Source organism: Chiroxiphia lanceolata, chromosome 1, assembly GCF_009829145.1.
Source record: "Chiroxiphia lanceolata isolate bChiLan1 chromosome 1, bChiLan1.pri, whole genome shotgun sequence".
NCBI classification, from domain to species: domain Eukaryota; kingdom Metazoa; phylum Chordata; class Aves; order Passeriformes; family Pipridae; genus Chiroxiphia; species Chiroxiphia lanceolata.
The window spans coordinates 21,972,587-21,981,509 of record NC_045637.1 but is presented as its reverse complement, the minus strand read 5'-3'; the positions used below and the strand labels follow the sequence as shown (position 1 = coordinate 21,981,509).

The 8,923-nt window shown below is 45.6% G+C and overlaps 1 long non-coding RNA gene across 3 annotated transcripts; it reads left to right on the top strand.

The window, feature by feature from the left end:
- Window positions 1-384: 384 nt before the first annotated feature.
- On the top strand, window positions 385-8,428 carry LOC116783157. 3 transcript variants are annotated; one of them, XR_004355505.1, is made up of 5 exons: window positions 385-1,989; window positions 2,868-4,129; window positions 4,793-4,873; window positions 5,454-5,547; window positions 5,628-5,842. It is a non-coding gene; the product is annotated as an uncharacterized LOC116783157 (long non-coding RNA). The 3 variants fall into 3 exon arrangements; XR_004355507.1 differs by lacking the exons at window positions 385-1,989; window positions 5,628-5,842 and adding an exon at window positions 8,358-8,428 and having other exon boundaries at window positions 2,000-4,129; XR_004355497.1 differs by lacking the exon at window positions 385-1,989 and having other exon boundaries at window positions 2,000-4,129.
- The last annotated feature ends 495 nt before the right edge of the window (window positions 8,429-8,923 follow it).

The following is an 8,923-nucleotide window of genomic DNA, read 5'->3' as shown; positions in this document are numbered from 1 at the left end:
CGGCGCTGCGCACGCGCACCCGCATGCAGGGGCGGGCACACGAGCCGCGGCCGGCACCGGGAGGCGGCTTCAGCGCATGCGCAAGGGTGCGGCGGGGAGGAGGGGCGGTGGTGCGCGGGCCGCGCCTGCGCACGGATGGCGTCACGAGGGGCAGCGCGCTCGGGGGGGCGGCTCGGCGACAGAGCGCGTGCGCGGGGGAGCGCGCACATGTGCGCGGCTCGGGGGGCCGCGGGCGGGCCCGAGTGCGCGTGCGGGCCGGGTGGACCAACGGCGGGGGGCGCGGGGGGAGGGTTAGCGGTCATTGCGCGTGCGCCGCTCGCCCCGCCCCCGGGAAGGACGCGCGCGCGGGGCCGGGGCGGGGCGGGGCTTGCGGGGGCGCTCGGCGCGTGCGCGGGACGGGAACGGGGCGCGGAGGAAAGTTCGGAGCTGGGGCGGCTCCGGCGTGGGTGTTGTCAACAAGCAATAAGCTGCTCCTAGCGGTGTCTGCGCTCTGCTCTGGCCGTTCCTTGAGTTAAACGTGTTTTATCGCTGTGTGTTGTGCCAAAACGCTGGAATTCGGGCTGTGGGCTGGGTGGTACCGGGAGTTTCCTGAGCATCTTTTCGCGTCTTTGTGTGTGTGGCGTCTCCGCCGTCATCCCGAGCAGTTTTCAGAGGTGATGTAAGGCAGCGATAGAAGCTTGTCAAATCAGTGTCGTGACTTGTGCCATATACAGTATTTTTCGGGGAGAATCACGCACAGAATCACAGAATGAATTAGGTTGGCAAGACCTCAGATCATCGAGTCCCACCTGTGACCGAACACCACCCTGTCAACAAGACCATGGCACTGAGTGCCACGTCCGATCTTTCCTTAAGCACCAGTGCAGTCCTACGGATTTTGGGAAACCTGTGACAGGCGTACTCTTATTTTTAGTGAGCTTCCCTAGTCCTAAAAAAACCCCTGAAGCCTTTCACAAGAAGTGAAAATGTTTTCCTATCATTTAGAATTCTATGGGCTTTTTTATTACCAGCTGATAAAACACGTTTCAGATTTTCACAAAGTAACAAATCAAATAAAAGTTGCTTCTTTCCTGCAAAACAAATGTGCAAGTACTTACACTTGTGCTAAACATTACTATGAGTGTAAAGGCAGGAAGGCAGATAGTGGATATGCAGAAGTCTTGGGAATAACAGCTCTATTATGTTTAATGTAGTTTTTCTTCTCTATGTCTTTTTTTCTTGTTTGTTCTTTACACAGCTTCAAGAGAGCAAGAATGGTCTGCAGTTTTGCACTTTATTTTATTGTCCTGTTTTATGTTTCATACGTTGTTTTATTCATCTTTGATCAGCGTTTGTCATTACAGGTTCAAATAGAGCTAGAGAGGTGAGTGGAATTTTGGAATTGTGGAATTTTGCTGTCACATGTGAAGGATCCCCCTTGCACTCAGGAACTGCTGCAGTTTCACTGCCCTTGTTGGAGGTGACCAACCCCGTGGCAGAGTTGGCATCTCCCTGTGTCCCCTGGCAAAGTGTGACGTCCTCATTCAGCCCCCACCCCACGCTGGCTTTAAACAGGTACTGACTTGCACTTGGAGCAGCTGACAAATGAACACGTCCTGCTGTAGCTGTGGTGGCTTCTCTCAGATGAGTAAAGCAGATGGCCAGAGTCAGCGAGTTCTTATAGTGAGGTTTGATGTGTTAAAATTTAAACTGTGATTTTTATAGGAAAAAAAACTTCTCTAGTTTAAATACTGGTTTATAATGCCCTCCCTAGGATGTGTTGTGCATTGTTTCTGCTCTCTCCCTTCTTACATGGTTCTGTTCTTCAGCATGTCTCCTTTCCCCAGACTGTCCTTTTTCATACTGCTGTTTTCCCTGTCATTGGCACTTGGGCATATTCTTACGTGTTTCTTCTTCCGTTGGCATGCTCCTGATCTTTCTTGAGAGTTAGGTTGCTCCATTTCTGCCCTGGGCACTTCTGGACAATGGCAAGATAGAGCCCAGAGCATGGTAAGGCATATCTCCTTCCTTATCCAACTTAATTCTTTAAATTTGCAAGTTCTGTTCAGCAGAAAGGGCCTTTCTGGTGATCTTGCAGTTAGCCTCTTAACACCATATGACTTCGGAGTTTTCTAACACTAAGTGCTAGTAAGGCAGTAAAAATGTACTCTCAGCCTTAGATGGATATCCAGGAAAGTTCAAGTTATTGTTCAGAAGCACTGGAACTTTCTAATTAATCATGTCCAATATTTGTTCTTTTGGCAAAATAGTATATATGCATCTTGGGTCTTGTCCTCATATATTGCACTGCTTTGGTTTTGACCTGAAGCAAGGATGTAACTGTTAGTTTTGACATCTACTCCCTCCCCACCACCACCCTTATAATCTCAAAAGTATTAAATGGGGCTTTATTTATCCTTTATAAGAGAAAACCCTTTTGAAGTAGGAGATAGGTATAGTTAACTGTGGTGCCCAAAACAATTATCTTGTCCTTCTCCTGTAGCAAACTTAGTTTTCAAGATGTGGCCTAAGTGTTTTAAGGCAACAAGAAGGGATGATTTTGTGGTTGAGGCACAAGGTCTTCATTAAACTTTAGATTCTGGTCCTGCAAAATTCTGCTAGTAATTTAGGATTAAATCCCATAGAGGACTTGGATGCTTGTGCTCAGTTCTGCCAGTTGCCCACCCAGAACTGCAGTCCAGAGCCCCGATGAGATTTAGGGTCTGTGAGGGATCCTGGCAGGAGAGCCCTTATATTACCCAATATTTTCATCTGGGTCCCTCCAAGATCCACTGTAGCTCTGCTGCTCTCAAATTCCATATGGTGGCTGATAAAAGTTGCTGTAGCAAGCATGTCTCATCAGCCCAGTGCATGCCCTGTCTTTGCAGGTGTTACACGTGTGTGGCTGGGCCTGGAAGTTGTCCTTCTTAGCAGACACTGCTTCTTTGAAATGCCAGGTTTGAGGTTTAGCTGGAAGATATAACTCCGTATTTCCTTTGTCAGCTTCAGGGAATCTAAGTCAAACAGGAATTGAATGAGGGGCAGTAACTGTTTAATTGTAAATCTTCAAAGTGTTTTTGCAATCAAGGTAAAAGTAGTTACCTGATGCATGTACTGCCTTCTTTCAACTCAATATTCATAGAACTAACAAATAGGGAAAAGAATAATTTTTGCACAGTATTTTTCGCTGACAGCAATTGATTAATATTTCAGGCTACACAGATACATGTTTTCTAAACATAAGCCCTACCAAAGTTAAATAAAGATCCTTTGTAACTTAAAGCTCTAGGCAGATACAAGATTTTTCTTTAGTGCCAGTGGTATTATGATTTGTGAATGCAATTATTTTTTTTATTCTAGGCTATCATGGAAGTAGGGGAGTTATTGAAATTTGTTCAGACTTCAATAAATTTTCTCTCTGTTGCCTAGGAATTATGACTTTTTGATACATGATAGATTGAACTAAACTGTTGAAAATTATACAAAACCAGCTTTATAGTTAGCCACAGGAAGCATTTTTAAATTGTATCTGTCAAGTGCCAATATTGAAGATCAATTTTTTATTATTTAACACAACTGATAGTTAATGTTAAAAAGAAGGGTTTATTATTCAGAATACACAAACTGTTTCTGACTTCAGGAACTGCTTGATCATTTTCACATCTCAGCGTTTTCCTTTTCTGTTCAGCCACAGAGCAATGCCATGTGCTAAAATGACATTGTGAAAGCTAAAACCTTGATGGTGTGTGTTAAAGAGATAAGGAAGAACATGTACCTTTTGAAGGGGAGTGCCAGTTTCTTTAAACTGAGTGCCGGGCTGATAACACTGTTTGCTTTTGGTAGCCTACTTAGTCCAGATAGTCTTTTCAGCGCTAGATAATCTTTTCAGCCCAGCCAAACTCAAATTCCGAGTAATTTGTTTAATAAAAAAAATGAAAAAAAAAGGAAAAACCCCACAACAAGACCTTAGAGCTCTGTAATTTGAGTTTTCTTGAATGTGGGCAAAAGCAATTTTGCTTTCTTATTTTTGGGACTATTCTTCATTCATACAAAGAACTGTATGTCTGTTTACTGAACTTGTGAAGGAGAAATCACTTTGGCAACGAAAGGGAAAGAAGTGTCATTCTCAGGCAGTCATGACACGGGAAAGGTAATAGTTAATTACTTTATAATGTGCCCGAGGCAAACAAAGCGACAGGTTTGTGCAGTGGGATTGTTTTTTCCAATGCCAAGTGCAGTTGAGGAAATAGGAAGGTACTGAGCTAAGTTTGGTCAGGACTGTTGCAGCATTTTTCCCCTCATAACACTTCAAGAGTATACTCTGTTTCCCTCTCCTCTCTCTAAGAACTGGTTAATTATTAAGCCTTGGGAGATACTGTCAGGATTGGAAAGATGGATGTGCCGAGGAAGAGGTACCAGAGCCAAGGCTGGGCAAGGAGGTGCTCTGGGAAGACTGACTGGAGGAGACAGACAGTGGGGAGCCAAAGCAGGGCAAGTCCATGCCCGGCTGTCACAGACTGCTCTGATGACAGGCTCAGCTGCTCTGGGCCTCCTGATGGTTGTCCTCTCTCACCCTTTCTTCTTTCCCAAGAGTGAGCTTTGTGCTGCTCCATCCGTGTCCCTAATACGGCCACCTCTTCTCAGCCACATCCTCTGCCAGATACAGTCCACCCCCCTCACTTAGAAAGCCACCAAATCAAGGTTTTGTGAAAAACAGGTTTGTGTTTCCCTCTGCCCTTTACTACCTAGAATCAGAATTGGTTAGCTCTGAGGACTGCTCCCTTCATCAGTAGCTACATTATTTCTTCCTTAGGAGTCAGAGTAGTCCAATCAAAAAAAATATGAGTATCATGCTGCTGTTCCTGATTGTCCTCAAAGTTCCACATAGTGGCTGGTAAGTGTTGTGTACCTGGGAAACAGTTATTGCCATATTTCTAAGCACCTAGACTGTAGACTGTTAAAGATGCAGAATTTGAGGGGGGAGATGGTAGGGAGTGCAAGGAAGAGACAGGAAAGAAGCGTGGTAGGTGTTCTAACTCCATTCCCTCCCCAAATGAGAACACTGTATCCTCCTGACTGAGACTTTTCAAGTTTTTTCGTAGAAATTCTCTAAGGATAGTAATTCAGTAATCTCAAAGGCAGTCTATTCCAGGGCTTTACTCTCCTTAACTTGGAAATTATTTTCTTAATCTCTGACCCAAGTTCCCATTTTTGCAGTTCCTTCTAATTCTATCTCCAGTAAAAGTGCAGGACATTTTTTTCCCTTTTTCTTTTTTTTTTTTGTTTTGTTTTGTTTGCTTGTTTGTTTTTTGTTTTGGGCTTGGTTTGTTTGTTTTCTGTTGTCTTTGGGGGGTTGTTTGTTTGTTTTGGGGGTTGTTTGGTTTTTGGTTTTGTTTTTTGTTTTTTTTTTTTTTGTTTTTCTTTCTTTCTTTCTGAAGTACTTTTATTCTAACAGAGACATGTCTGTCTTCCAGTATATGCATTTGAAAGTGTTCTGGTCTGTGGTGCTGGCTCAGGAAGCGGGTCAGACTGGACTGAACTCTGGCATGAACAGATAGTCTGTTTCAGGTGGGCATTGCTGAATTAGCATGTGTATGGGATAGTGATTTTTGTGCCAGCATATGCCAACCTGTGATTCTCTATTTCAGAGGGAGCTGCTATTGCTGTGCTACGTGCACACTGTGTGCATGATGAAGTGCCAGCCCTTTTGTGTTGTGGGAATTTTGTGTGTATATTCCCTGTACAAAAGGCTGATTGTGGTAGCATAAGAGTGTGTTACCTGAGAGAAAACATGGACCTTCACTGGACCAGCTGCAGTTCATTTACTTACCATGAGAACCAAAAGGACCAAATAGCAAAATATGCTTTGGTCAGTTTACTCCTTTAGCTTATAAACTTATCAACTCCTTTAGTTTATAAACTTCTTTATCTGCTCACTATGACTTGAGATTTTCCTTATGCAGGACAAATTTCTGTGTTTCTTACAGATGATGCTTTGCCCCAAATTTTTCTCACAGGTCTCAGTCCAGGTCCTTTAACAATTTTATTGTGATCCTGCCACCTTTGAATTAGTAGCCTGTGATTTTCTAACCCAGATCCTGCCAATATTCTCTGTACCTCCTGTAGTGCAGTCCTGCAGGCCCTGACAGCCTGTGACTAATTATCTCTGTTCACATGGTGAGCCAAAGAAAACTGCAGGGACTGTCTGATAACGAGTTGCAGAGAGGAAAAGCAAAAGTCAAAACGAAACTGAAGTAGAATGGGATTCACAGACCTGAGTGAAACTGAGGGAGGACAGAGAGGCAGGGTGGGTGGCAGGGCTGGGCCAGGCTGGGCTGTGTGTGGCCACACAGTGCCTCCTGCAGCCTGGTCTGAGCATCTGAGCACTGGGGCTGGGTCCACGTTGGCAGCGTGGCATGGGAAGGATGTCTGCTGAGGAAGGAGTGTGGAGAGCAGGGAGACACAGCTCATGCACAGCATGAGGAGTTGGCTGGTGATAATAAGCCTTTATGGGACCCTCAAAATGAGAGTCATACGTGAATGAGCTTTCGTTGAGTCTGTGCTGGCTTGATTGAACTCTCACTTCTCACCTTGGTCAATACCTATTGGCTCCACAGTGCTGCGCCCACCTAAGGATCTGCTTGCCAGGCTCCCCTCTCCCACTGCCAGCACAATATCTGTGCTGTGCTCACATTTCCTGAGAGAATTTGCATCAGTGGCAGGAGGATCTGGGCAAGCATTTCCTAGAGTTGGACACAAGACCTGAGATCTGAGGCAGGAGGAGACCTGCACATAGCAGAGAGAAGATGCGAACAGGATTGAAAGGATCTGTATTTGAAGGAAGCTGGTGACATGGAGAATAAAGGGGTAATTGGAGAACAAAAAGGAACAGATGACAAAACATCCAAGATCTTGTGCAGGGCCAGGAGTTGTACTTGGTCTTTGTGGGTCCCCTTCCAACTCAGTGTTCTAAGGTTCTGTATATGAGTTGCCATGAAACCCTGACCCAGGCACAGATGACAGAACCTGCATAAAGCTTCTGCCTGTATGAGTGAAACTAACAATTGTTTGGGCAAAGTGTTCCACCACGAGGAGTTTATTTCAGTAAATACTTCATGTCACGCACTTTAACGCAGTTTTAGGACACTGCAGCCCAATGTACTGTGTAGTCAAACTGTGGCCCTCGCTTGTGAAAGGAGCCAGATTGCTTGCCCATAGCATGATGTGGACTTTCTGGCCAAAGCTGACCCTGTTCCCCTTTTCATTACTGACACCACAGCAGTTTTCTTCTTGGTTCAAAGGGATTGTACTGGCCATCAATATCTGCCTTATCAGGCTGCTCTTACCTGTACGAGGTGGAAAGTAGGGTGCTGCCATTGTTACATATCATAATAACTGTTCCGTTGAGGTGAATTTTGTAGTGTCTCTGGCTTCCAAAGCATTTTGTGTTACAGTTGGGACCCATTATGGCCCAGACTGGTGTTTTTGCAGACTTGGGAGTGTGGCCCTGCCCAGCCATCCTTTAGAGGGCACTGACTGACCTTTTGTGGTTTTGTTGGCTGAACATACCCAGGGACTGGTTGCCACTGAGAAGGACCATTGCCTGTTCTTGCTCCCTTCTTCTCTTGTCCTCAGGGCTCTCTCCTGTTCTCCAGCCCATGAAATCCTGACCACTTCCCTCTTAAGGCCAGTTGGTTGTGTGGTTGGATTTTATTTTTTGCAGTGAGTTAGTTTGGGATGTTTTAGTGACTTAGATCTATTCCCAGAGTCAGAGCTGATACAAGATAGCAGCAGGGTGTGTGGCCCCGGGACAAAGGGAGGCTGTCCCTGTGCTGATAAAATGCCAACTGGCCTTATGGCCTCCTGTGGAACTATGTAGTTTGCAGCACAATTCTGGAGGAATAATTAACATAAATCTTTTGGTCACTCTGTTTTGCCCCAAAAAATGGGGAGAGTAGAAGCAAAGGAGAAAGATTAAAGGGCTGAGTGTTGGTGAAAGGACTGAAGAGAGAGATGATGTGTCAAGAGGGACTTGAGGTCCTGGGGCTGGGAAGCAGATTTCAATGACTGCCCAGAGGAGGGGGAGCAGACCCTCCAGAGCAAGGAGTATTTCACCAAGAGCTATAAGAGGTGCCTGGGGTTGGACTAAATGTCTAACATGTTTAGTGTGTCCCCTTTCGCCTCATAGAAGGGCAGGGCCCAGCTGGTGTGGCAAACAGGTGGTGGGTTTCTGGCTAAGCACCGTGGTCTCTCTGAAGACCCAAATTCCCATCCCATTGCTGCCAAGTTATCAGTGATAGATAAAACATTCTTATTTTTTTTTGTTCTGTAAGGTCATCAATTTAGATGCCTAGGGCTGTCTCCACCCCTCTTTCCAGGTTTGCATCTTTCCCCTTGCGCTTCATATGAATCTGCAGAGAAAGAAAGTGAGCAGAGGAAGAAGAGCTCTCCTACCAACTAAGATAACCACAAAGCTAAAGTGCTCATCTGGAGGTGGTCCTTGGCTGGGGCTGTTCTTCTACCAGCTGAGAGTGATTCTGCTCCCCCTGGCAAGGGAGTCAAACCTGTCCAGTCACCTGCAGCCCCAAGGGACAGGTAACAAAATGGCAGGTAAAGCAAAAGTTAACAAATTATGTAACACTGAACAAATTCCTTATCTTTCCTAGGAAAGATGACAATTCACTGCCTTTGACACTGGGGAGCTGAAGACTGTTACTCTCAAGCATGTGTTGGACTAGGACTGCTTTAGTCCCAGTCATCCCTGCAGAGGAGCAGAGCAAAAGCACTGGATGCTGTAACCTGTGGCACATGCTGCTTGCTTGTGGGTGGCTTAGAGGCATCTGAATGTTTTGGTGCTTTTCTGCTTCTAGAAATGTGCTCTGAGCATCCATATCTCAGTGTCCATCCATAACTTGCATGCACTGCCCAGCTTGTGGGTGTTCTG